We start from the raw sequence: 27,959 nt of genomic DNA, 5'->3' as shown, positions 1-27,959 counted from the left end.
TGCTCCTGGATGTCCTTTGTATCACTTTGTACTGTGGGAGTAGGCTGCAGTGATAAATGTATAAGAGGTGACACAACTTGTACACTTCTCCCTAGAGGTCTCCTTGCATCTCTGTATAGAACACTTGGAGGGATTCCTTCAACTATTTCATCTAAATGAGCAATTTTTTTTATTAATGCGAGCGATAGGGTCTTGGATGTCTGAATAAGCATTAGATTTCAACAAGTTGTGGTTGTTTCTCCATTCTTCATCCCTAGGCTTCTAATTTGTTAATAGCCTACACCTCACCCAAGTTTCTAATCAAATCTTCATGCTCAAGTGGCACATTCTCATAAGAGCACAATTTTTGTGACTGCTTAGCTAAATTAATGAATCCTTCAGGATCGAAGCCAACCCTAGGTTCATCTTGTGTTAGGACATAATAGGCCAATTGTTTTTTAATGAGATCATATCCTTTAGTGGAAAAAATTGTACAAATCCAAAGCATAAGTATCCAGGCATGAGGGGTTGTTTCCCATGTGCTTCTAAATGTGTAGAGCTTGCTTCGGCTAGTTGCTTCACAATATCTAAATAAGAAAATTCTGTCTGGCGCCGTTCTTGGGAGTAGCAAAGGGGCACCCTCAAATCTGTATACTCTAATCTTTCTATAATCCTTGAAAGCATACTAGTCTCCCCAGTTGTGATTGATCAATTGTCGCTCATCATATTCTTTGGGCCTGAGAAACTTTTGAATTTCCAGAGTTAAAGTGTAATTACATGAACAACCTAGAAGTTGACACAAAGGCTTGACAAAGTATTCCTCAAAACACAGGTATTGGGACCATGGCCACCTTTGATCCCATATGGTAGCCCACATTTGCACTGGATTTATCATTCCATGTCTATCATATTCTATGACTCTAAGATTTTTAGCCCATAGACCTATTTCTTGCCCAACACACAGAAGCATATGCATCAACATAGAATAATGCTTGAAATGAATTTCATTAGGGTTATTTTTTATTCTCTCCAACCCATGGTTTATCTAGTCTACCATCAATGACATGTAATCAAAAGGTCGAGCATCATGTGTTTGCACATCCGCAGCCAATATCATGGGCACCACATTCATCAAGATACTAGCCTCAATTCCCATAATCTGACAAATGGAGTAATAGGTAGACCTGAAATATTTTTCAAAAAAATTTGGATCATGCGAAGGCTCATCATTTTCTTCAAATATCCTGTAATTGTTTCCATCCCTTGGTTTGTGAGCCAACAATCTCCATCTCTTATATACATATTTAAGCCCGGAGTACTCATTTTCTAGGAGTGTGACATCAATTGATTGATCTAGGGTTAAGTCTAAATCAAACACTCTGGACATGAAATCCCTAGTTATAGGTACTAGTGGCTTCCTAGCAACGTCACAGATTGTCTTGGTTTTGAGATCATAGTTTTTAGCTAGTAGAATTATCAAATCGACACTCACAAAGACATTGGAAACTACCAATTTCCCTATATTGTAGACCCATGGGTTGCATATAAGTTTTGCCCTATTTATCTTTCTATAGTGGTATAATACCAATTCATATCCTCGTATTGGTGTCCATATGTCCCCCAAATATTCATATCTATCTCCTAAAAAATTTGATTTCAACTGGGAAGACCTTTTATATTTAGGACCAAAATCTAGGAATTGCTCCATTAAGTCCTGATTCAAATGTCTCCCTTCCCTTTTCTCTTTTTTTTGGCTTAGTCTCCTGAGGGCCTTCTACTTCAGTATCCTTTTCTTTCTATTTTCTAGCCCTAGGTTTTTTGGAGGAGCCTTCCATTGTAACATAGATAGAACAATTGAATCAATAAGGTACTTTTCATAATCAAGCACTTACTTGGAATTGCAGCACCGATTTTGAATCTCTTCTTGCTTCCTGCTCGCCCTTGCTCTTTGCTCGCCCTTGCTCTTGCCTTCACTTTTAGTAACCTTTGAGATTTCTTATACTGATATTTCCCTTTTAAATCTAAGCCAGAGAGTTTATGTCATTTTAGAAGTAGTTGTAGAATGGTCATTAATCTTGAATTCAAAAATTCATGTGAGATGACTTCAAATTGGCGCAACATTAATGTCAAGAGATCTCATGGATTATTACATTGCCACCTGGGCTTTTCAATGTAAGTAACATTTTTGGTGAAACCATTTTAGCCTTCCTTGTCATTCATAAGTATAATGAAATACAAAAATCTTGGTGACAATATGTACACAAGGTCTAGGACAATGGATATTTGAGAACTTGAGGAGATCTTTTTGCCAAAAATTAAGGTTCCAACAGGAGTAGCTCAAGGGTATTTTGGATCTACTAGAGGAATAAGGAAAGGAGACTCTCTCTCACCTTTCTTATTCATTATTATGGTAGAGGCCTTAGGGAGGATCATATCTAAAGCCATATTGAAGGGGAGATGATAGGGGATGGAGGTTACTCCAAGAGTGGAACCAGTTACACATCAACAATTTGCTGATGGCACTATCCTTTTTGGGGAGGTCTCTTGGGGAGAAGCTGGGGCAATTAAAACTTTGCTTGATAATTATAGCAAAGCTTCTTGTCAATCAATTAGCTGGAGGAAATCAAAAGTTTTATTTTTCAATGTTCAGTTGGGATTGCAGAGGGATATTAATAGGATATTAGGACTCAGAGTGGTTGTGCTTCCAAGTAGAATCTTGGGTATGCCTTTATTCAGAGGGATTAATAAAAAGTGCTATTGGGGGAAGATGATAGAGAAGAGCAAACTCAAAAAGGATTCTTGGAAAGGGAAATGGTTGTCATCGGCAGGGAGGCTTTTGATGGTCAAGGCAGTCCTTTCCGCTATTCCTATCTACTCAATGTCCTATATGAAAATCCTTTCTTCTATGGAGGATAGTATCAACAAGATCATGAGGAGGTTTTTTTGGAGCGGGTTGCATGAGGAGAAAAGACAACCATTGCTTGCTTGGGACAAAGTATGCAAGCTTATACAAGCTGGTGGTGCAGGTATCAAACAACTGAAGATCATGAACTATGTCATGGGGCCAAATTGGCTTGTATGATGATCAGGTGTAACTGCAAATGGGCAAGGTTCCTAAGGAAGAAATATCTGAACTCAGAGGACCCAATCAGTATTGTCAAAATCAAGGATCCTCTGAGATGATCAGCCATCTGGAATTTTGTGTGTGATAGTAGAAGTATCATCTCCAAATATGTAACATGGGAAGTGCATAGTGGTCATCGGGCCTCCTTTTGGGAGGACTCTTGAGATTGAAATCCCAAACTCTATGAGAATCATGATCTATAGGAGCTTAGGAGGGAGTCATCCAGAGTGTGGGGCAAAGAGATCTCCAAATACGGGAAGTTGATTAAAGTGGATGGTTTGGATAGATGGCAATGAAATTCATTGGATGAGCTTGATGCTCCTTAGGCACAAAAAGACACCCTAAAGGAGATTCTGTGGAATAGGCATATTTCAGCCTCAGAAGATGGTTATAAACTAAGCTGGTGTGTTGTTGCTGACAACGAGTACAAAGTTAAACTGGTTTAGAAGATAATGGAAGAGGTTGGTTAAATAAATAATTGGTCCATTAAGTTGTTGTGGGGGGATGTTCTACCCAAGGCTGGAGTGTTTGTGTGATTAGCCATTTAGAACAAGATTATCACTCATGACAGATTGGCGAAACTAGGATTCACTAGACCTAGTCATTGTGTGCTTTGCAACAATAGTGAGGATGATATGGATCGTTTACTTTGGAAACGCCTGTATGCAAAATTTTGTTGGTTACAGACTAGGTTGAAGCTGAATTGGCAGACAATGGAATCCCATAGCCTTCAAGACTAGTTTTTGGTGTGGCCTGATAGGATGTATAAAGGAATGTTTTGTAGCATCTGGGTGGTATATCCTTCTATCATCATGTAGGAAGTCTAGAAGGACAGGAACCAGAGGATCTTCCAAGATGCATCAATATCGAGGGAAGCCCTGGTAGGGAAGATAGTCAAAGCTATAGTGGAAGTAGTAAATGAATCTGCCAAGAGGAATTATAAATACTCTAGTATCTTTTCCAATCAGGACAATGAACTGAGGAAAAACTTCCTGGGGCTAAGCATCCTTGTAGGAGGTGACGAGAGTAAGGAAATAATTTCAAAGGAAGCTAGGAAAAATACAGTATGGATTGCCTTTGACGAGGGTTGGGTCAAAGCCGATTTTGATGGAGCCTCGTAGGGAAACCTGGGTTTGTCTGGGATTTATTGTATACTAAGGGATGAATCAGGTAAAATAATTGGGAAAGTTGTTGAACACATTAGAACAACCACCAATAATGATGTTGAGGTGTGGGTTGCTTTGCGAGCTTTAGAAGTGGGTGTGCAGTTGGGAGTAAAACACTTACATTTGTAGGGAGACTCATTGCTAGTGATTAATGCCATAAAGAATAATGAAACACCTAGTTGGAAGCTTTGTAGATGGATAGACCTAATAGCGGGCCTATTAAATAGATTTAGTGAGTACAAGATGAGTCACATATATCAAGAAGGCAATATTGAGGCTGATGATCTAGCCAAATTGGCAGCCAATAAAATTGAATGTCTTGACATTCTCAAGTGATGAGGTGGGGTGATGGTATCACATTGGAGCTCTTATGAATCGGGGTTGATGAGTTGGTAATTGGTGAGCCTTGTTGTCATTTGGATGATGGTGATGTTTGAGATGATGGGATGTTCAAGCATGTGAGACTGATGGCTTTATGTCTAATAACATTTGATGGACAGAGGCGGATTGGTGTGTACTGGCCGCAAGGGTATTTGGAAATTTTGACCTTTTTAGAGTACGGAATGCGGATGGATATGACATTGAGTGTACTGTCATAAGGACAACTCTCACGGGAAATTATGGGATATTGTGGATCAGCTGAAGTGGATACAGGGCATTAAAGAACAATAATGGTAAGCCATCATTATATGGCTCAAACTTTTTCAGCCTCATAGATAAATATGGGGGTTGTCGTCGAGGTTGCTCATTCTTGGATTGTGAAATTTCCCTTTCAATGTAACAGAGAAAATGGACACTCCAGTTTTACTTAAGACCTCAAAGCAACAAATGGATTTTTTGGGAGACATTTCAAACAAGCAGCTTGTGCATGTTCTAGAAACGAGCCATGCTCTTATTCTACATGAGGTGAAGAAAGTCTTGGGTGAGGAATTTTTGTGGGCAAGGAACAAATACAAAGTGAACTCTGATATTCTTGCTATGTTCTTGGTCGTTGGTGTCCAGTTGGGGATTTGCAAGCCGCGTATCAAGAAGGTTTGCCAAATGATTTTTTGGCACTCCTTTCTGGGCGAGATTAACAAAGTCTTGGATAATATTGATGAGCAAAGGAGGATTTCGTTGGTGAATCATTTTTAGTGAAAATATGGTGGTGAAGAAGTTCTCACTGGTTCAGACACCAGAAGTGGATAATTTTAGAGCCTCATCTTTAGTCTTAAATTAGAGCCTGGTATTTCTTCTGCTTGTGACTAAAATCCTGGCCAGGCCAGAGACTTTCAGTTTGGGTGGATACATTAGAGCGGAAGGATTGGAAGGGAGGTGGGATATTGGGGTTACCAAGGATGGGGTTGAGATGGATGGAAATGACTGGGGATTGGGTGATGGAGAACTTTAGATTCTGAAGGATGGGCATGACAATGAGGATATAGTTGTAGGCTTGGCCCATGTGAGATGCGGGTTGGAGTGCCTTGTGCTGGCCAGTGCCTCGACGGTGAGAAAGATGAGGGAAGCTATGGATAAAGAATCCTCTTCTGAGGAAGGCTTTGATTAGATGGTATATCCCTAGCTAGTATTGGACTCTAGTTTTGTTTTTTGCATTTTGGGTGGTGGGTGGTCATGGTTCGAGGTGGTTTGTAAATGGATTTGATATAGCAGTCTGAGGACTGCCCGCGTGCATGGTTTTTGGTGTTTTAGGATTTTTATGTTAATATTTTTCCTTTTAGGGATGGTGGGTTGTTGTGGGTCAAGTGATTGACTATATGGGTCTGCCATTATTGTCTAGGGATTGCCTATAGGTTTGGTTTTTGTATCTAGTATTTCACTAAGTCCTTTGCAATTTTGGGTTTTTCCATTTTGGAGGCAAATGGATTATAGTCACCTCCCATATGTAAGAAAATTTTGAGTAATATAGGTGCTGACCTATCTAGTTATTTAATGACTATATATATATATATATAATTTTCCATGTAAACTATTGACTCGATCTGCACCCCTTTATCTACCTCAACCTCTACATGGAGGGAGGGAAGGAAATGGGAGAGGGAGTGTCCATAATGGAAGGTGGCACACCCTACTCCAAAGGAGGGTGGTGGGGTGGTTAAACTGCCACCCCATCCTTTTCTCATGTAATGCAAGTGTTGATTTAAAGCGCGATGAACAACACATCGAACCCCAACCCCACACCCCACTTTGTAAGGTGATGAACTTAATGGGGATCAATACTTTGATCAAGCAATCAGCCCATTTCACAATGCTAATAAGCATAGGAAGACTTGGTCGATAAGTATATAGTAATTAGGATAGAAGTCTAAGTTGTTTAGGAATGTGTAAAGTTAGTTAATCACATTTGACTAAGTATTATATTAAGGATGATTCATAGTAATATTTCATAGGATTGTTTATGTGTCAGTTAATTGATTAGAAGAGGAGCCACATAGCTTAGTGGTGGCGATAAGAGGGAGAGTGGTGACAATTCAGATAACTTAATTATAGAATTAAGTCTCTCAAACTTATGTATAAATAGAGGAGCTCTCTTGGAGCAAATATCATCTCTCTCATTTTCATCACATTCCATCTTTTTGTCTCCATAATCTCTTGTCATTTTGCTTATTGTTCTTGTTTTCATTGTTCTTCATTGAGAGAAGAAAATAGTTCAATCATTGTGAAGGAATAGGCTACTTGTTATTGAAGACTTGGGAATTTCTATGTCAGTGTATAAGTTGAGAAGCTAGCATAATTGGAGGAAGGAATCATTATTCTGTGGCAGCTATAATACAAGCACAAGGATTTTTCCTTTCGTTTATATGAGATATATTATATGATATTGTGTGAGCTTAAATTAAGCAATATTCAAAGTTGAGCTACTTGTAGTATATACACATTCTTGTGTGATAGAACTTGTTCATCTTACACATAGATCATGTATGTGACAACTAAGTTAGATTTATGCTATGATATTCTTCTTAGTAAATAGGAATGATTGAGTTGGTTAAACCTGGGGTTAGGTCAATACATGGATGAGAATAACCTAGACAGTCATTCTATTATTAACTCATGGGATTGATATGGGTTTAGTATAAATGGTCATTTTACCAAATAGAGCAATTAAGTGGGTGGACATGACTCTCACTCGAAGTACTGGGTGATGAATTATTTGGGCAAAGTAGTGTAGGTTGCCACATTGTAAGTTTACAGTGATCCAGGTTTACATACTAGACAGGGAACGTCATACATGTAGGTTGTAGCCAATGTATGATAGCTCTAGTTATGTAGGACACAACACTGTTCTTATATGGCTATTATTGTGAAGTCACCAAACCAAACTCTTCGTCAAAGGGTTGGGTTGCTTCTAATAGAAGAGGCATGACAGACTGTAAATTCTTAGTTGGGTGGAAAAGCGTTTGAGTGATGCTCTTCCTCATTCAATTGGTGGCTAGTATTTGAGGATGTATGCCAACAAGGACATCTGGGCCACTTGTATCTCTTATGTTTCATTAAGCTCATAGAAGCTTTGTACGTATTCAAATATTCCTAGCAAATGGAAATTTGAAAGGGAAAAATGTAAATATTTTCATATGTTTATGAATATGATAATGCACTTACTTTACGATGCAATGAAAATAATTGAAATGAGTTTTATTTCAAATATGCACCTTGATTTTGATATAGAAATTGGAAAAAAATTATTACTTGTATTTTGGCAATGCATTTCTTTCACTTGTGGGTTAAAAACTTAGTAAAATAAAGGGTAGAACAATGGACATGTTACAAGAAACATGTTGAATGGGTCCTAAAATAATTTTAAGGGAATTGATTTCAAAATGAGTAACTAGAGTGAAAAGTGTGGTTTGCGCAAATCTTGACTAGTATCCATACTATAGCTAGTAGAAACAAAAAAAAAAGATGATTCTTTGCTAGCTTTGTGGGGCTTAAACATTTGGATATTTGAAGAAAATATGGGGATTTGTGAATTCACCAATAAGGCATAAAAATGATTCATTTAGAAATATTAATAGTTGTAGCGTCCTAAAATTGTGACACTTGCAATTTTGACTGCATTTGGGTCTTCATGATGGCGATGCAACACGGAACCTGAATGGAGACCTCGAAACTTGTCCATGACATCAAAAACTGCATTTTTCAGCACCCTGGCCTGATCCTCCTTGCACCCTGCTGTCCCTAGAGGTGGGACCATGGCGCCCAGCGCCCTGGTCCTTCAGGACTAGGGCGCCCAGCGCCCTGGTCCCCCAGGACCATGGCGCCTAGCGCCCTGGTCCCTGGCCCTATTTTGGGCCCGGTCTCCTATGGGACTTCGGGTCTTTTTGTTTGCAAATTGGAAAAATAACATTTCCTGGTCGGCTTAAGGTCGGGAAAATCAGTCTATTAACCCTAATTGGCAAGTATTTAAACTACATTTTCCTCTCTCATTTGGATGGATGGAAAAGGCATGGAAACGATACTCAAACATTCAAGCATTCAAGCATCCATTCAAGCAATTGATCATTCTAAGTCTCCATTCAAGGCTAAGTGTTGCATTCAAGACAAGGATTCAACCATTGAAGAGGAGATCACATGCTACAACATACAACATACAACAAACAACAACATCTATACCTTCGCATATAAGGATACAAACATCCTTACAACAAGGTACTAGTACTTGTTTTACATTACAGTCATTTACATTTACAGCATTTCTCATTTCTTGGTTAATTCCAAAACCGGGGTTTGACCTAAGGGCAAACCCCTAATCCCTAACCCCCCAATCGTCTTCGCTTTTCTGTGTGTAGGTTGCAGGTACGCGGCTGAAATTGAAGATCCAGAATCCTTGTGCAGAGATGAACAGATCCCCCTTCGTTTCGCGGATTTTTTGGAGGACCGTGTGCACGCCGGGCGCCATCGTCCAGTCAACTTTCGCTCAAATTTGTAGAACAGAACTGTCCCGACATTTTACTGCTAATTCCAGGTCCGCAGCTTCATATCATATCCCCATCTCAGCTTATAAGCGAATCTTTCTCACTTTCTATGCATTCCTAGCTTAATCATTCTATCCACATTCTTTACAAAAGAGGGTATCCTTGCTATCACAACCCTTGAAACTCATATAGAATCCAATCTTGCATTGCGTGGGATTGGATCTTGTGGGTTTCAACCCCTCTTTTGAATGTAAAGTCCCTCCTAAGTGAAAATCATCAACCCTAGTGAATCTCCCTTCTCTCTCCTTGGAGTTGGGGAGGGGAGAACGACTAGGGTTCAATTTTTCCGCTTTACATTTTGGTGAACCCGACGTGAACATCCTTTCTGATTATTCATGGTTAGATCTGAAAATTGGATGCCTTGATTACATTTCCATGTTTGATCTTTTGCAAAATTTTAGAGGTTAATTGCATAAAAACCCTAAATTTTCTTTTTAAGTAATTAAACTTGTGAAATGTTTAATTGTTAATGCTTGTTTCAGATCTGCCCTTCTATTACAAATTATCAATTCATATTTGTGTTTTAATTTTGAAAATTAAGTGGTTAAGTGTCAAAACCCTAATTTTTGAAACCCTCTTGATTCAACCTTTGTCCGACAATTTCACTGATCAAAACATCTCCAAATCAGCTGCAACTTTGGATTCCGCAATAAAATCATAATATCTTTCATCCCTGAAAATTTGGAAAAAAGTTGCGAGGACCATGTGCACTCCGAGCGCCATCGTCCCCGACATTTTTTCTGAAATTTCGGGAGCTAGATCTTACTGTATTTTTCTGCTAAAATCCAGAATTTTGGCTGATTTTATCAATTTTAACACCTTCAAAATTACAGTCAAAGTTGGTCTAGCGATTGCTTGGATTGAGGCTTCTAATCATTCAAAAATTGTTGAAATTGAAATTTGTGTCAAAATTGTGTTTCTTACAGTCCTAAATCTGAAAAGTGTGTTATCATTCATTCGAAATTTCAGTGATTTATTCAAATTTTTGCAATTTGTGACTTTTGAAATTAAGTGCTTAATTACAACAACTTTGATTTCCGCTTTCAAAATTGAATTTTGCATGAAATTGAGTCAATTGTTAATTTTCAAAACTTGCATTGCTTTTGGTATTCCCTCTAAAATCATAAAATTCAAAATTTCAGTTTCCCTCTCTTTTTCAAAATTCAAATTTTGCATTTTTCGACAATCTGGGTAGGGTTCAATTTTGAGATTGCAACTTTAATTTGGCCTATCTACAAATCGTAAAATCACTCAATTTTTTCAGGTTAGCTATAAAATCATCATAACTTTCATCCCTGCAAATTTCGAAAAAAGTTGCGAGGACCGTGTGCACCCCGAGCACCACGGTACCAGACATTTTTTCCGAAATTTCGGGAGATTGTCCTGATTGTATTTAACAACTTAAATCTAGAAGATTGGCTGATTTTACTAAAATTTGCTACCTCTAAAATTCAAAATCTTCTCTATTTCTTTAGTGCATGAGTTTTACAACAATAAGTCCTACTTGCACTATTTTTGTTAGACGAAGCCTTAGAATTAAGTCCTTCCAAGGTTTAATTACTGAGGAGATGGAACCTAATTTGAATGGCCTTTATAACAAGGACATGGGTAATTCCTCTAATCCTCTTAATGATGAAGAAGCTCTCCATGAGGTTTCTGTAGAACAACTTTCAAAATTGGATAATCAATTTGACGATTTTCGACAATGGATGTCTCAAGAATACCCTGATAGTCAAGCTCTTCCTTTAATTGAGGGACTAAAACGTATGCTTCAAAGTGATAAGAATGGAATTGATATTTTGCATGGTATTGCACACATTGTGGATTCAAATGTGATGCCTATGAAGAGTTGTGCTGAAACCTTAGGTTATACACAACCTCCTACTCAAGACAATCATTCTATTCCTTTGACGACTTCTATTGCTAGTATACCTACTTTTACATCAAACATAATGACTACTTCAATACAAGACATTCCTCCTATGATCACTAGTCATGGGGGGAATCCCTCTTCTTCAATCAACCCTCTTCCTTCATTCAATCCGACTTCTTCATTCATTCCTTCAATAAGTGTTCCTATTATATCACCACAAATGAACATGACACAAGGGGGCAATTCATTTTCCATTCCTCCTTGTAGTGTTCCTCCTGTCCAATCATCTCCTATGACTAACTATCATAGTGTCCCACCACCTTACTCTCTACCTTCTTTCAATAACATAACACCTCCATCTCAATCTAACACATCTAATATGAACTCTTCGACTGAAGCGACCATTAACAATCTTGCACAAACTGTCTCTTCTTTACAGCAACAAATTGCCTCTATGAATCAATCTAAGTTTAGTGTGCCCACATTTGATGTTGCGAGCCCACTTTCTCTTGACATTGTCCGAGCTATTCCCCCTAAACATGTTGAAATTCCGCATTTGGAGCTTTATAATGGTAAGGGTGATCCTCTAACACATGTTAAGACCTTTCAAACAATATGTACTGATTTTGCTTATGACCAAAGGTTGCTTGCAAAACTGTTTACTAGAACATTAAGAGACAAAGCCCTACAATGGTATTGCTCGTTGCCTTCCTATTCTATTTCTTCTTTCGAACAACTTGCAAATGCTTTCATTCAACAATTTCAAAACAATATAAGTCCTAAAGTTACTTTGATTGATTTAATGCATTGTAAACAAGGTGTTAAAGAAAAAGTGACTGATTTCATTGGTAGATATAAGCATTTGTATGCTCAAATTTCTTTTCCAGTGCCTGACAATGATATTCAAAGAATCTTTATTTCTAATTTACAAAAAGATATTCAAGACAAACTCTTGTTTTCTGAGTTTACTTCTTTCCAACAGTTGTGCGCAACTCTTCACAATTATCAACTGACTATGAGTCAAATGGAACAATCACATCCTATGACTCCGAGTGATAAGGGTGATAGTAGTCAACAACCATTTGGGAAGTTTAAACCGAACAGAGAGTCCATTAAATTCAATGAAAACATCATCAACAACAATGTGAATGCAGCATTAGGTGTGCCTCCTATTTCTAAGTTTTTTAAGAAGGAAATAAAGTTTACTCCTTTGAATGAATCATTGCATAGTATTATGAATAAGTTATTGGAACAAAATGTGCTTACTCTTCCTCCTATAAGGCAAATAGATCCTGCAAAGATTAATTCACCCTATTTTGATAACAAATCTTTTTGTCAATTTCATCATCAACCTGGGCATGATACTGAAAAATGTTTTGCTTTAAAGGGTAAAATTCAAGATTTGATTGATAATAATACTATCTCTGTTTCTGGAGTGAATGATAAAGGCAATACATCTGTAGCTCCTCCTAACCAAAATCTTCAGATTTTTACTGATCCATTACCTTCTCATACCTCTAATGCGATTGATACTACTGATTCCTCTGTCTCACCTGATGATCTTGTGTCTATGACTCCGAATGTGATTAACTTTGTAGAGCAGCAAAAAATCCCTAAAGAACTTTCCATCACCTTTGATTCTAGTGAAACTATTAGGGCACCTGATGGTCCTTTATATATAGTTGCAAAAGTCAAAAATACACCTTGTCGTGGAGTTCTTATTGATCCTTCTTGCATGGTTAATGTCATTACTGAAGAATTTCTTTTAACTTTGCAATTGAATCAAGTGATCTATGATGAAACAAATGTGGTTGTGAAACTATTTGATGCATTTTCTTCTCCTGCAATTGGTTCTATTACATTACCTATTGAGGTCCATAACAAATCCCTTGATGTGGGCTTTGCTATTATTCCATCATCCGAACAATTTCGTGTGAAGCTAGGCTATCCTTGGCTATCTTCCATGAAAGCTATTGCTTCTCCTATTCACAAGTGTTTGAAATGTCCCCATAATGGTGAAGTTGTTACTGTCAATCATAGTCTCTTTAAACCAGCCGAAAGAACTTCTAGCGTTCCTCTTGATTATTTTTGGCCTAAACAATTCCAACCCCTTCCTCCGCGAAGTGATCATCTTTTCAAATCTTATCAAAAGTGGAAAACAGATATGATCTTATCTCTAAGTGAACCTAGAACACCCAAACTTGACATCCCTATCGTTCTTGAGAAGGAAGTTCTTCCTTTGAAAGATAAAACTAATGTCTTTCCTCAAGAAGATTCCCAACCCATCCCTATGGATGTGACTATGCCTATATCTACTAAACTTCCGAAAAGTAGACCTATCCCTCCTCGTCATGATGGACTTGGTCTCCTTCCTAAACCAAATATTCCTCCCTTATATGGAGCAGTTCCTCCTCCTTCCTCCTATGGAGAGAAGAGACCTTCCTCTTCTCCTATTTTTCAGCCTAAGAGACCACAACCTAAACACCCAAGTGATAAGGATGAGAACATTCCTCCTCCTCAATCTTCTCAACTTCCTACTAAGACTAGATGAAATCGTTCTGCACGTGAACGTCGGCGAAAGCGTCGTCTTAGAGCTCAAACTTTGCAATCCCCAAAAACATCTTCAACTAATATTATTCCATTTTCTCCTCAGTCGACGATTGAGCCAAAATCTCCTAAACATAAGATGCATGATGGTCTTGATCCTGTGTGAGTTAAAGACCCTATTTTTATAAATCTTGATGATGATATAGATGAAAATGTTACTTCTCTTGCTTCTGATAGTGAATCTGAACTTGTTGATGTTGATAACCATTTATCTAACGAATTTTCTAAAGCACTTATCCTAGCTCCTAGACAAGAACAACGTGGCTTGGAACATGAACATAGCCCTTGTTTGGATCTTGTGATAGCTCCATCTGCTATGTTGAATGTTCCTCCTCTAGCATGTTCCCTACCTTCCCGAAATATTGATCAGCAAGATCGGGGGGTAGATGACGTGCTAGACTAGTTCATTAGCATAGCAGACTCTCTCCTCCTCTCTTTTGTTACTTCTTCTATGTGTTACTCTCATTCTTCTATTTGTTGTCCTTAGTGTTGTCTACTTGAGGACGATGCAAAACATTGAGATCTCTTTTGGTCTCTCTCATGTTGACTCAAAAGACACATGTGTTCCCTTCTTCTAGGTGACCTTCCTTGATTGGGGAACGAAGAACAATTATGCATACATACATATGATATACATGAATTATCATACAACATACTGACCCCGAGGAAAGCAAAGTCACCTCGTGCTTTGTGTTTTGTGTCTATTATCCTTGGGCTTATCTCACACTTGGGGGCTAAATCCTTGTGATAACATGCTCCTTTCTCATTTCTTATATGTATCACTACCTTAAAGCAATCACCCCCAGTGAGGCGTGTGCGATCGCTTTAACGTAGGGGGGCATACATCCCGTTCATATCTTTTCAAGATACTTAAAAATTTCTTGACAAATTTAGCTTTGCCTTGAAAATTTTTGATATCTTTCTTGCATGACTCATAGTGTGGGAACCTTACTACTGATAGTCATGGTTCTCCCTTGTGATCTTCCCTTTTACTTTGTCAATCGAAGTCGTAAGATCCTTAGTCCACTGGGGGCTTGGTGTATCTTGCCTCCTTGACGTGGTGAAAGTTTTTCAATGTTGTTTCCTTGTACTTTACCGGAAGTATGAGCGTACGCTTATACTCCCTCTAAAGTGGGGGCTAAATGTAGCGTCCTAAAATTGCGACACTTGCAATTTTGGCTACATTTGGGTCTTCACGATGGCGATGCAACACGAAACCTGAATGGAGACCCCGAAACTTGTCCATGACATCAAAAACTGCATTTTTCAGCACCCTGGCCTGATCCTCCTTGCACCCTGCTGTCCCTGGAGGTGGGACCATGGCGCCCAGTGCCCTGGTCCCTGGCCCTATTTTGGGCCCGGTCTCCTATGGGACTTCGGGTCTTTTTGTTTTCAAATTGGAAAAATAACATTTCCTGGTCGGCTTAAGGTCGGGAAAATCAGTCTATTAACCCTAATTGGCAAGTATATAAACTACATTTTCCTCTGTCATTTGGATGGATGGAAAAGGCATGGAAATGATACTCAAACATTCAAGCATTCAAGCATTCAAGCATCCCTTCAAGCAATTGATCATTCTAAGTCTCCATTCAAGGCTAAGTGTTGCATTCAAGACAAGGATTCAACCATTGAAGAGGAGATCACATGCTACAACATACAACATACAACAAACAACAACATCTATACCTTCGCATATAAGGATACAAACATCCTTACAACAAGGTACTAGTACTTGTTTTACATTACAGTCATTTACATTTACAACATTTCTCATTTCTTGGTTAATTCCAAAACCGGGGTTTGACCTAAGGGCAAACCCCTAATCCCTAACCCCCCAATCGTCTTCGCTTTTCTGTGTGTAGGTTGCAGGTATGTGGCTGAAATTGAAGATCCGGAATCCTTGTGCAGAGACGAACAGATCTCCCTTCGTTTCGCGGATTTTTCGGAGGACCGTGTGCACGCCGGGCACCATCGTCCCATCAACTTTCGTTCAAATTTGCAGAACAGAACCGTCCTGACATTTTACTGCTAATTCCAGGTCCGCAGCTTCATATCATATCCCCATCTCAGCTTATAAGCGAATCTTTCTCACTTTCTATGCATTCCTAGCTTAATCATTCTATCCACATTCTTTACAAAAGAGGGTATCCTTGCTATCACAACCCTTGAAACTCATATAGAATCCAATCTTGCATTGCGTGGGATTGGATCTTGTGGGTTTTAACCCCTCTTTTGAATGTAAAGTCCCTCCTAAGTGAAAATCATCAACCCTAGTGAATCTCTCTTCTCTCTCCTTGGAGTTGGGGAGGGGAGAACGACTAGGGTTCGATTTTTCCGCTTTACAATAGTCAAAACTATATTAGAGGTTTAAGTCTTGTAACTTGGTCTAGAAAGAAAAAACGATCATTTTTCTTTGATAAAAGTAGAGTTCATGGTGTTATTCATATTGCTATCAAGAATTTGTTAAGATTCAAAATATTTTTTCAATTTGTATGTTCCCAATGGATGATATACACACTATCTTTGGCTTGACAATCATAATGTTATTCACATTGCATGTAATCCAATTGAGCACTAGTGCACCAAACGAATGACTCAAATTCATAGTATTATATGTAATAGATCTTTTAGTGCACTAATCCACACTTTTGTCAAACAGAGGACCAAATCATCAAAAAAATTATTCAATCCTCACTAGAGTTTTTGAAGGCCCTATATCATTATTGTTGAATGTGAAGAAAGTTGTCCTTGAGGGGGAATAATTTATGATTTGTCTTCCTTCACCTCTCTCATAATCCACCTTAATGGGGATATATATGTATTTAATACCTATTTTATATTTTACTTATAATTAATTTTATGATATTTATTAAAAAGTAAACATAAAAAATAAATTTTATCATTGGTGATTCTTGTTCGAATCGTCCTTGCAATGGTGAAAAGTGATTACCTTACACTTTTCTCTTCTAATTTGGACTCACTTTGGTCCATTTGTCTCAAGTTTAATGACTAGTGTACAATTGGCATATTTATACATAAACATTTGCAATTAATGAAAGCTTGATTGTACTTTAGTTTACGCATCATGTGGATTTGGATCCTATCTACATTATTCTTATTTGGTAACTTGGGTTAAATTAGCCATTGTTAATTTTAACCCAATTTAATTATATAGCTATGAGTTTGACCTTGAAATGTTTAATTCAAATATAAATACGGGCCCAAGCCAACATGCTTCCAACTAGCCATTACTTACTAGCTTGAACAAGAATTGTTGATTTTGCACACTAAGGTGTTGTATAAAAGGACAAACATTGAATTAATTTTAGATAATAAAGGAGGAAGATCCATATGTTATATGATCGTCACATTATCACTTAGAGAGCATTACAAATCATCAAAATAACAACTAACGTCAACATCTATGTCAATGGTGACAAATTAAGCATTGTGTATTATTGTTTGACTTATCTTCAAAGTTATTCAACTCAACAAATCAATTCTAGGGGTTTGACTAAGGTGAGATTCCTTGCACAACAATCTCCAATGGTATTTATAGATCCACTATTTTCAAATTACATGGGCAAATATTCTATAGTTTATAGGCACACAATTCAAATCTATAGAAAAAGGGCAAGTTTGTAAAAAGGATCAAAGTTGTACATACGAGGACTAATTATCTAGCTATGAAATGGACCCAAATCAAAGAACTCGTCATCCGGTGGAGCACTACACTTTTAGACTTGATAAAAAATCACATAATTAGATTCTTAAGCACAATCTATAATAGAATACTCCACTCTCGCATCCATAATTAAGCATTCTAGTCTCTTTTGTTAATTTCAAAAAGAACATTTATGTAACTAAATCATGCATTAACATTGAATTATATTAATTAATTAAGATAGATATTTGAAAGATTTTTTTTAATTTTTTCAATTCTTAAATAACCTTTAAGTATAATTATCTATTAAAATCTTAGCATATACTAACTTGACATGAAACTTAGATTTATACTCTCTACATTAAATTAAGAATAAACAAAAATTTATTATAAAATCATGTCCATAACTACCTTCCATGGAATTTTTTATTAATTGATTTATAAATATACACAAGAAATCATGAAAGTGATGGATGATTTCCTCATTAATGTTTTTTATACCATGTCTTTGAGCTACTTTCTAAGTTTTTCTTTTAAGATTCCTATGCCTTTCACTAATGTCCACCAATTTGGGCTTTTTCATTCGTACATAGCTCAATAATGAGCTATACCTATTATTCATCCATTATTTAAGAAATTTATGTGGAAAAGGACAAGTTAAGTCATAGTTAAGTAGACAAACGCCGTTAATGGTGGAAAGGAATAAGTACAATAAATGGCCAAGAATTTTGGTAGAAAACAAGAGGTTAAGTGGTCCTAACTCCTAAATATAGTAGACTATAGTCCGTTAATGGTGGCAAGGAAAAAGAAACAAAACGGACGTTATTGATGTAACGGAAGGGAATAAACACTTTTTAGACTTTTTGACTTTTTTTTGGGTGGTGGGGGGGTGCTCTCTTAAAACTAATGGTCGAGTAGATCTTACAGTGCTATGTCAACTAAAACATATGGTATATAAGGAGAAATGAAATGAAGTATTTTAATAATGTTTACGAGGTCAAAGCAGTCTATGGGATCCACAAACAGTGCACACTCTACAAAATGAGGACACCACGATCTTAATTTACATGTAACCTCTTCTCAAGATCTACTTTTCTGTAATGAATTTTTATCAATGGATTTGTTATTTTTTCGAGTTTTGTTTCTTTAAACAAAATGATTAAATTGTTCATTTTCAAAATGTCTTCATAAATGGCCCGAATGTCACTGTATGTTAGGCATTCCAAAACAAAATGTCGCTCTGTCTCTACCACTCCCATGTTTTCAAAATAAGCATATCCTCTTTTCTCACTCTTCTTTAGGCATCATCCATCTACCTATTTCACACCTCAAGTTATGAGAGCTGGTTCTTAACTTAGCCATTAGCATTTTTTGCTTTCCATTTAATATTTGCTCATATGTAGGCGTTTTCTTCATGATCTCCCGTGGGGTTGAATTCTGTGAAATAATAAACTTTTTACATCCATCTTGTTTTGTCCATAACCTGCTCCTAAATTTTTCCTTCACAATTTTTTTTATTTCTTCATTGGTGTTTGGGCATTCTTGTATACTCATGTCCCATTTTTTCATCCATTTGTCATTTTGTTTCATCCATGTGTTCTTCCTTCTATCTAGTCTTTCCTCCAGAATCGACTGAGGCCAACGATGTTTTTCAATATTTTGAGTCTTCTTTAGATAGCTTGCCAAACGAACCATCGCTAAAGCTTCCAAGGGATAGGTGTCGATTTCTACCAATAGAATCTCATATGGAACTACAATTTTAATTTTGAAACTACTTATGATTAGATGTTTTTGAATTCTTTCCAATTATCTCCATTTTTTATCTAACATACTACTACCCCAAATTTCACATCCGTATAGAATCACTGGAGTGACCAGTAGACCGAAAAGCATTCTCTTGCTTTTCTAATCCCAAAGTTCTATATTTCTACACCTATTTTGTTGCAAGTACAATGCTTTCCATCCACCTTGAATTATTTTTGCTCTACTCATTTTCCAGCGAAGCTTGTTGTGAAAATCAAGTCCAAGATATTTGTACTCATTCACCACATCCAACGAGTTGCCTTTAAAAAGAAAAGCGTCTTGTTTCTTTTTATTTCTTCTCAAAGAGAAGATCATTACTCTGGTCTTGCTAATATTCACTTGCATCCCTATTTCCTGACAAAAGGCTTCAAGCGTCTTCAAATGTTCTCTTGGACCCTTTGCAGATTTAGCTATTAAGATGATATCATCCGCATAGAGAAGTAGTTTTATTACATAATTAGCCAACTTGACTCCTTCTCTACTAACATTGTTTAGCTATTCTTCTAACTTATCAATATATAACCCAAACAACATTGGGGAAAGCAGACAACCTTGTTTGACACCAATATAACTGCAAAACATTCTGACATTCTCTTTGAGGTTCTGTTTTTAACCTTGACCTGCTCATATAGCCTATGTATTGTAGCCCTCGGCACATTTGGAACTCCCAATTCTTCCATCTTATTTCATAGTTTGTTGTCCTATGGTACCATATCAAAGGCTTTTCTAAAGTCCACAAAACCACTAAAACATATGGTATATAAGGAGACTATTCAAAAAAAAAATCAAGTCTCTCTTTCATATGCCATACATTTCTTGTTACACCTTATTACAAATAAAGATTTCTCATAATAGAAGTAAAATGTTAATGAATTATGTTGCACTTTAGGAAAAAACTTTATAAATTTGATAATAAATCTTTTTTTGATCAGTAATAATAGCATTTTTAATTAATATATAAAGAGTAATACATCATATTTGGTAATAAATCTTACTTTCTATCTATATTTAATCATGAGAAGGGTATTTTAGAGATGGTGTGGTTATGAAGGATTTGTATAATGTGTAAACAAGAAAAAGGTTTGTTTAGTCATTTTATATTTAGTTTCTTAAATTTAAGTTTATTAGTTATATTTTAGTTTTGGTCATTTAATTATCTTGGATGTTTTTGTGTTTATGGTTATGTTTTTAACATTCAAACATTAAATTTTTAATGTTGACCAAAAAAAATCATCCTAATTAATGTCAGGAGGCATTCTACAATCCCAGCAAAGGGTGGAGTGCAATTGTGTGAGAGTGTTAATGTTAATTTTTAACTTTTACCTTAAATTTGACAACCATTCACATGTCAAAAATATTAATATTGATTATAAACATAACATTTTCAAAATAAACACCATATAAAATAAAGTATACCCTTATCAAAACTATAAGTTTTAGATAGATATATAAATATAAAATGAAAAATGAGATATTTAAAAAAAAAATCTACCTTTTTATAATTACAATATTTAGCAAAAAATCTTGAAAATTATTACTAGTGAATAACTAATTCAATTAAAAAAATTATAAATTTTTATTTTTAATGTTTTTTTGAAGAATGATAAGAAGTTTAAAAATTAAATTTTTTATATTAGGAAATAAAAATTAATTGTTTTTGTTTCTGGTAAAGTTAAAGTAAAATAAAATAATTTTAAGGTAAATGCAATAGTTTCAATTGATATCTCTCAGCATTTCTTTATATAGATGTATTTAAGATATCTATACTATTTTATAATCTTATTTTTTGTGTCAAAACAATCAAAACGATCGTGTAAATTTCTATAAAAAGAAATACAATCAAAATATAAAAGAATCATACACAACTATAACAACTATACACATAAGCACAATACAATAGAACTCATTACTTCACTTACATATATGCACACTGAAAGAAAGAGAACCTTAGTAAAGTGTTGTGACTAGAGAAATCAGAGATTTGTAGAAAGGAAAACCCTAGCAAAGCATTGCAACTAGATTGCATAGTAAGCAATGTTGTGCAGACCCCTAGTGTCTTTTCACCTTGTGCTAAAATGACCCCTCTCACGGCTCTACAAACTAAGAAACAATCAAAGGTATCTAGATTCCTATCTTTTGTTGAATCCCAAGTCATCAAAATTGAAAAAAGTGAGGGAGCACAAAGTAGTGAAGGAAAAATTGACAAACCCTAACAAGTTTCTAATGCTAGAGGATACCAACATATTAGATACATAGCCAGATGCAAGTCATAAACCCTCAACCTAATGGGGAGCCACATAGCACCCCACCTTAATTGAATAGCCAAACAGAAAGAAAAAAATGCCCAAATACCAAACCTTGTGGCTCTTCCCGACAATTTCTTTAAAGGTAAAATTATCTCTTTTGAGCTTCATGATGATATTGTAGAAGTTATTTCAGATTGCAAAGGTAAAATGGTAATTCTACTTTTCCTTAGAAGCATCCCAACTAATCAAGACTTTTTCAAATGGACTTGTAACACCTAGGAACTAAAAGGTTGGGCCATATAATCTTTTAGGGGTCTGGGTAGGGGTTATGTAGCTTGTACTTTTGTGGACCTAAAACATGCTTGTGCAATCTTACAGTATGGAACATGGATAATTTATGGACTAACTTGTTATGTTCAACATGGGACCTTCAATATCACCCCAAAGGAATCTCAAAATCCAAATATCTGATGTGGGTTGAGTTCCCACTCTTGAAATTTGCATTCCACCATTTCATCAATGATATAGCTTCCCAACTAGGCAAGGTATTATGGTGCAAACAAAATATTGATAAATGGTCCAACCTACATATCCATCCTCACGCTTGCATTAAATGGACCTTACTCAACCCTTTTTTGAAACCATCAAACTTGTAGGCCCAATGTTTTAGTTTGATCAGTGAATCTCTTACCTAAATAAACCAAATTCTTGTTTCTATTATCATTGAAAAGGTCATCTTATTAGAGATTGCCTCATTCATGAACCATGCTCTACACCTTTGTCTTTTAGTGATTCCCACCCTATTGCTTATTCTTCTGATGCTGTTGACTTTTCTCTTCTTTCTACTCCTCCAAAACCCCTTGCTGCCACCAAATACCCCTCTCTAGCTCCTAACAATTCCTCTTGCACAATCTTTACTTCCGCATAACCCTCTATAATTCCCTCCTCTCCTCCTCAATATTCATGACCCCCTAGTTCTCCTTCCTTCAAAAATGTGCTCCTTGGTGACATCCCAATGGATACTGATACAAGGAAAGAATCCCTTCCATATGCCTCCTCAAATTGTTCATGGTTTGGCTACCCCTCATGCTTCTACCTCCTTGCATGCTTGATCTTGATCCTGATCTCGATCCCCCTCTTGTGCTATTTCTCTTTCAAATCACTCTCTAGCTCTCTAGACATGCCAATTGGAAAATCAGTTTAATACTCTTTTGGTGGATGAGGAAACTCTCCCTAATTCATCACAATGAATGATACCATCTAGTCTTGGAATGTGCGAGAGCTAACAATCCCCTCTCTGAAATATCATATTAAACAATCTATCAAGACTAATCAATTTGATATATTCATGCTTCAAGAAGTGAAAATTAGTGGTGTTCATTATACATCACTTTTGCTTCCCTTTGGCAAGATGCACTCTTCTTTCATACCACTCATCTTGACGGTTCTAGGGAATTTGTGCTTGGTCTTACCATGTGGCTTGTTAAACATGTGGTGGCTTCCAACAGTGACCCTTATAGCTATTGCACTTAGGTTACTGTCATTATTTATGGAACCTTATATGGATTTTTCCCAGTTTATGATCCCAACACACCTTCTAAAAGAACCTTACTTTGGGAATGGATTTTTCTTTACTTCCCTAATGATGATTGGGTCCTGGGGGTGACTTCAAAATTATGGAACACCCCATTGACCATAGCTAGGATAGTCATTCTCATTTGTATCAATCAAAATTTGATTCTTGGCCTCTTTCTCATAATGAATTGGGTGTGTATGATCCACTTTTGGGAAAAAAAAACCTTCACATTATCAAAGTTGATGATTTCAACCGCACAAGCCAAGAATCCTTTGCAAGCAGACCACCTATCACATAAACAAATCAAGCAAGGATAATTTACTCAACACAAACTAATAATTTTGTATTGATTGCACAAAAATATTATAATTACAATGAATGAATAAATAATTATGAAAGGATGAATGAAACCATAGATGCAAAACTCTTTAATGCTAGATTAAATTAGCTAGCACCAAGTGTCGCAATCATAGTGAATGAGACAAATTCAGCTATTATTAGCCTAATTAAATAAATGGAAAAATACCCTAAGTTTAGCTTAAGTGAATAAAGTAATTATAGGACCTAATTGATTAAATAATTACATAATGTGCCCCTCTTACTCCAGCACACATGCCTTACTAGCTCACTTGGTCTAATTATCATCAAGGTTTTTTGAGGAAGATGATTCATCTATATAGGTTTTATATTTCTCCCAATTGCTATATTTTTCTTTCTTCATCTTGCCTTCTAGTCCATCTTGACCTAACAACCATCCTTTCTGACCACTTCCCCATATTCATCACTCTAACCCTTTTGACTTCCCCAACTCTTCCCAATAATCTCCCCTTCAAACTTAATGTGACTCACCTCCAACAACAAGATTGTATTGATAGTCTTTAGCTACCTAGAATTCTAATCCAAATCCCTAATAGGACAAATGGACTAATTGGTAGGAAATAACTATAGCATATTGTACTTCTTTCCTTTGAGATTATGGTCAAAGAACTATTGCTTAACAACGGGGACTTTAAAAATATTTGAAAGGAAAACTTGAGTATAGTCATTTTCTTCTTTATCCCTATGACTTTACACTTCAACAATCTACTTTTCATATTGAGCATTTAATCAAAAAATTGGAGCTCTACAAAGGAAAAGGTGTGCAATTGTGTCCTCACTCCAATGGATTGAGGATGGGGATTGAAGCTATAAGTTTTTATTTCATTGTTTAAAATTATAATGACAAAAAAGAACTAATTTCAATCATCAAATCTTGTAATGGTACATTGCACACTAGCCCCTTAGACATCATGCAAACCTTTTTTAGGGATTATTATAAATAACTCTCCATATATGAAACAACAAGTGATCCTTTAATTTAGATTGTTGAGGAAAGTGTGGTTGATTGAATTCCTTACAAAATTGATGATAAGTATAGTATGTTTCTTAATAGACCTCTTTCTATGGATTAAATTGATGAGGGCCTTTATAACATGGCTATGGAAAAAAGTCTAGGAATTGATGATAGTCCGATTGAATTCTACTAGGCCTTGTGGCCATACATTCAAGAAGATTTCTATTGTGTATCTTGAAGGTGTTGAGGTTGGGTCTTTGGACCAATTATCAACCAAGGCCTTAGTAAACTCATTGTAGTGCCCCTCCATATCGCACTCTTTGATGATGCTTTTGATTGATACTTATGGATTGATATATATTTTGGATGCTTTTAGTTTGATGCTAGACATTTGTTATTGATAGTTGATATGTTATGGTATTACGTGGATGATGATATATTCAGGACTATTATGACGTTTGGACACATGCTTGGTTACCTGTGAGCACTTATTATATGCATGTTGAGGATATATATAACCCCACTCCCTCTACTGGATATGATGATGATATTGATGATGTTATGGATGCCATGAATGTATTATTGTTGTGATTGTTGAAGGGATGATGTATATGTTGTTGTTGTATAGACGTTGATGTTTTGCAGGATTTAGGTACTAGACATCAACTCCACCTGGTTTCACAGGTTTGAGTGTGTCTCTCATCCCAATGGCAAGTTGATCGGAGGTGACATGGGGTCTTATCACACTCTAGGCCTAGTTGGTACCTTGCCAATCCTAGTGTTTTGGCTAGAGTTGCTTTGCTAGGTGTTATGTGGTATTTTATTTAATCCTATGTCGGGTCGTGTTGTGGAGTTGTGGAGTTGTGATTATTGATTAATTTATTAATTAATTGTTATATATAGTTTATTGGTGTTAAATTAAATTATAATGGTTGGTATTGATATAAAATAAATATATTTAATTATTGAGAATTTATAATAAATTAATATTATTTTGTGGAAATATATTTAGTTGAACATTTATATTATTTATGCCTTCATTTATTTAGTTAATTATTTATTAGTTTATTTACTTGTTTAATTATTTATCCATTTGTTTTATTGTTTATCTACTTATCCTTTCTTACGTTCGGCTTTTGGGAGTTGCATTTGGTTAATAATATTATTTTATCTTGGTTCTTGTGGAGAGTTGGTAAGTTTATTATTATTAATATTATTTTAATTTTGGGTTGTGTTGAGGTATGATTTTTGGGTAAATTTTTAAATATGGAGTTTTGAGATTGTCGTGGGGTTCTTTTTTGGTTGGAATTAATGGATTTCTAAATTTGGTTTTGGAATGGATTTTCTTCGAATGCTTGAGGATTGGAGCTTTGGCTTTGGATTTGCATTATTATTGTGTTGCATCTTCTTCAAGCTGCTTTGCCATTACTTCAATCTCCAGGTCGGTGATCTGAATCCCATTTTATGCTTTCTGATTTACGAAAAGATTGTATGCTTCGTGACTATTTTGAATGGGGAAATATGATTGATGTGTGACGAAAGAATGTTTCTATGCATTAAGCAATTTTGTGGTTTTGGTTCCTTTTATTCTAAACTTGTATGGTTGTTGGGTGTTGTCTGTGTTTTTCATCTTTTCTTGTATCTATTGTTGAAGGGAATGAAGTATTTTGTCTTTTTGTAAGGGTGTGTGCTTTTGAGATTACCACATGAAAGCCTTGTATTCATTTCCTTGGAGGACTTTATTGGTGTTGTGATCTTTTATTTTTGTTTTCAATATTTGTGTTTTTGGGAGTGAAGTTCTAAGTTTCTTGATTGCAGGAAGATGTCTATATTTTGAACTGGCAATATTTTTTCATTTTATGGTTGCTCATCTTGCTCTTGGTTGAAAAACGCCTTTTTGCATGTTAGTGATAGAAGTTAGAATTTATATTTGAGTCTTTTTGGACTTTTGTTTGATTTTATTTGCATTTGAGTCATATTTGACTCTCTATCATATATGCACTAATCTGGTGAATGGATGTGTTATTTCTTGGGTGTATGCGCTACTTAATATGTCATATGCGCTACTTTGTTCCATGGATGCGCTATTCTGAGTATTATATGCACTATAATTTTTGGTAAATGTGCTATTCTAGGTCATTATGCACTAAGAGATTTTGTAAATGCACCAGATAATTGCATAATGACACCAGTTTTGTGTAAATACACCAGTTAAGTCAGTAATGGTGTCGTTTTGCTATTTTGGCTTTGTTCGTTGATTTTTGCTTTCTATCTCAAACCAAAGACTTACTTTCGGGTTTTCTATGATTCCCTGTGCTATTCTATTATTGATTTACTTATTCTAGAGTTACATATTTGATGCATTATGGCTTTTGGAAGATGGAAATGCCTTGTGATAGAATTATTGGAATCTCATTTTGGGCATATCATATTATTGAGATTATTGGTTCCATGATATGAGTTAATGTATTATGTTCTTGTTATTGGCAATATGAATTCGATTGTGATTATGGATCAGTTTTGGATATTTGGACCTTTGGACATATGTATCATGTGATTCTTGGGATTTTATGTGTATTTACTTTTACCATAGGTTTTAGGAACATGATAGGGGGGGGTGGCTGCCAAGTGGCTGTCAGGGCCCTCAAGTTGCTACCAAGGAATCTCATTGGAAGTTTTTTGTAATCAAGTGGTAATCTTACTTAATCAATTTAGGGGTTAGGTATTTATCACATTAAACAAGATAGTTTTTGGTGCCCCACTCATGGCCTAGCGTGCTAGTTCAGGCACAAGATGAGATTGGGAAGGCCTTGTTGGCATGACTATATTCCCTTGTCCCCACGAAAGGTTGAGTTGGTTATGTATGGGTATCACTTGGGCATCAAGGTCTAGAGAGAGACTACCAAGGAAACCCTTGTTGATGAGTTCTAGAATCTAGAGACCACCAGGGAAACCCTTGTTGATAGCATGTGATGACACTCTTTCCCTATATGTCTCCTACTACCTTATCCATGTATTTGATGGTAGCCTTTTGCATCTTGTACTTTTGAGTTGAGCCTTGTCTTGGTGTATTTTGGGTATGACTTATATTTCCAGTGGTGGTTGTCTATGTTTTATGTTCCTTGGATGTTAGGTGTCAACCTAGGCTTAGAGTGTGTGTGGGACCTCATGTAATTCTCCAAAGCATTGGAGTGGACCTTTTTGGTTCCACATGGTCAGGTGGTTTGATGCATTCTTTGGGATTCTTCTTCATTGGATGTTCATGTGTATAGTTGAGGATTCTCCATCTCTTCAGCTTATGCCTGGATTCTTGGAGAAGATATGATCTATGATCTTGGTTGAGAGATTTCATTATATTATGTAACTTGGATGATAAAATTCTTGTAGTTAGAGATTATGGCTCCTTGTTGGAGTAGATGATGTATACTTGTAATGATCATTTTTGTATTATTTGTAAAATGAGATATGTAACATGTAATACACTTATGTGGATTCTTCTATTAAGAAATGAATTGATTATGTTATAGAGTTGATGGAATATCTAGTTGTTGGAATAAATGGTTAGGAACATTTGGATTTGGTGCATTAAAATTTACCCATCGTATTGGTAGTATTAAT

Source organism: Cryptomeria japonica, chromosome 2 (assembly GCF_030272615.1).
Source record: "Cryptomeria japonica chromosome 2, Sugi_1.0, whole genome shotgun sequence".
In the NCBI taxonomy this organism is placed as follows: domain Eukaryota; kingdom Viridiplantae; phylum Streptophyta; class Pinopsida; order Cupressales; family Cupressaceae; genus Cryptomeria; species Cryptomeria japonica.
Note: the sequence above shows the minus strand (reverse complement) of the source record.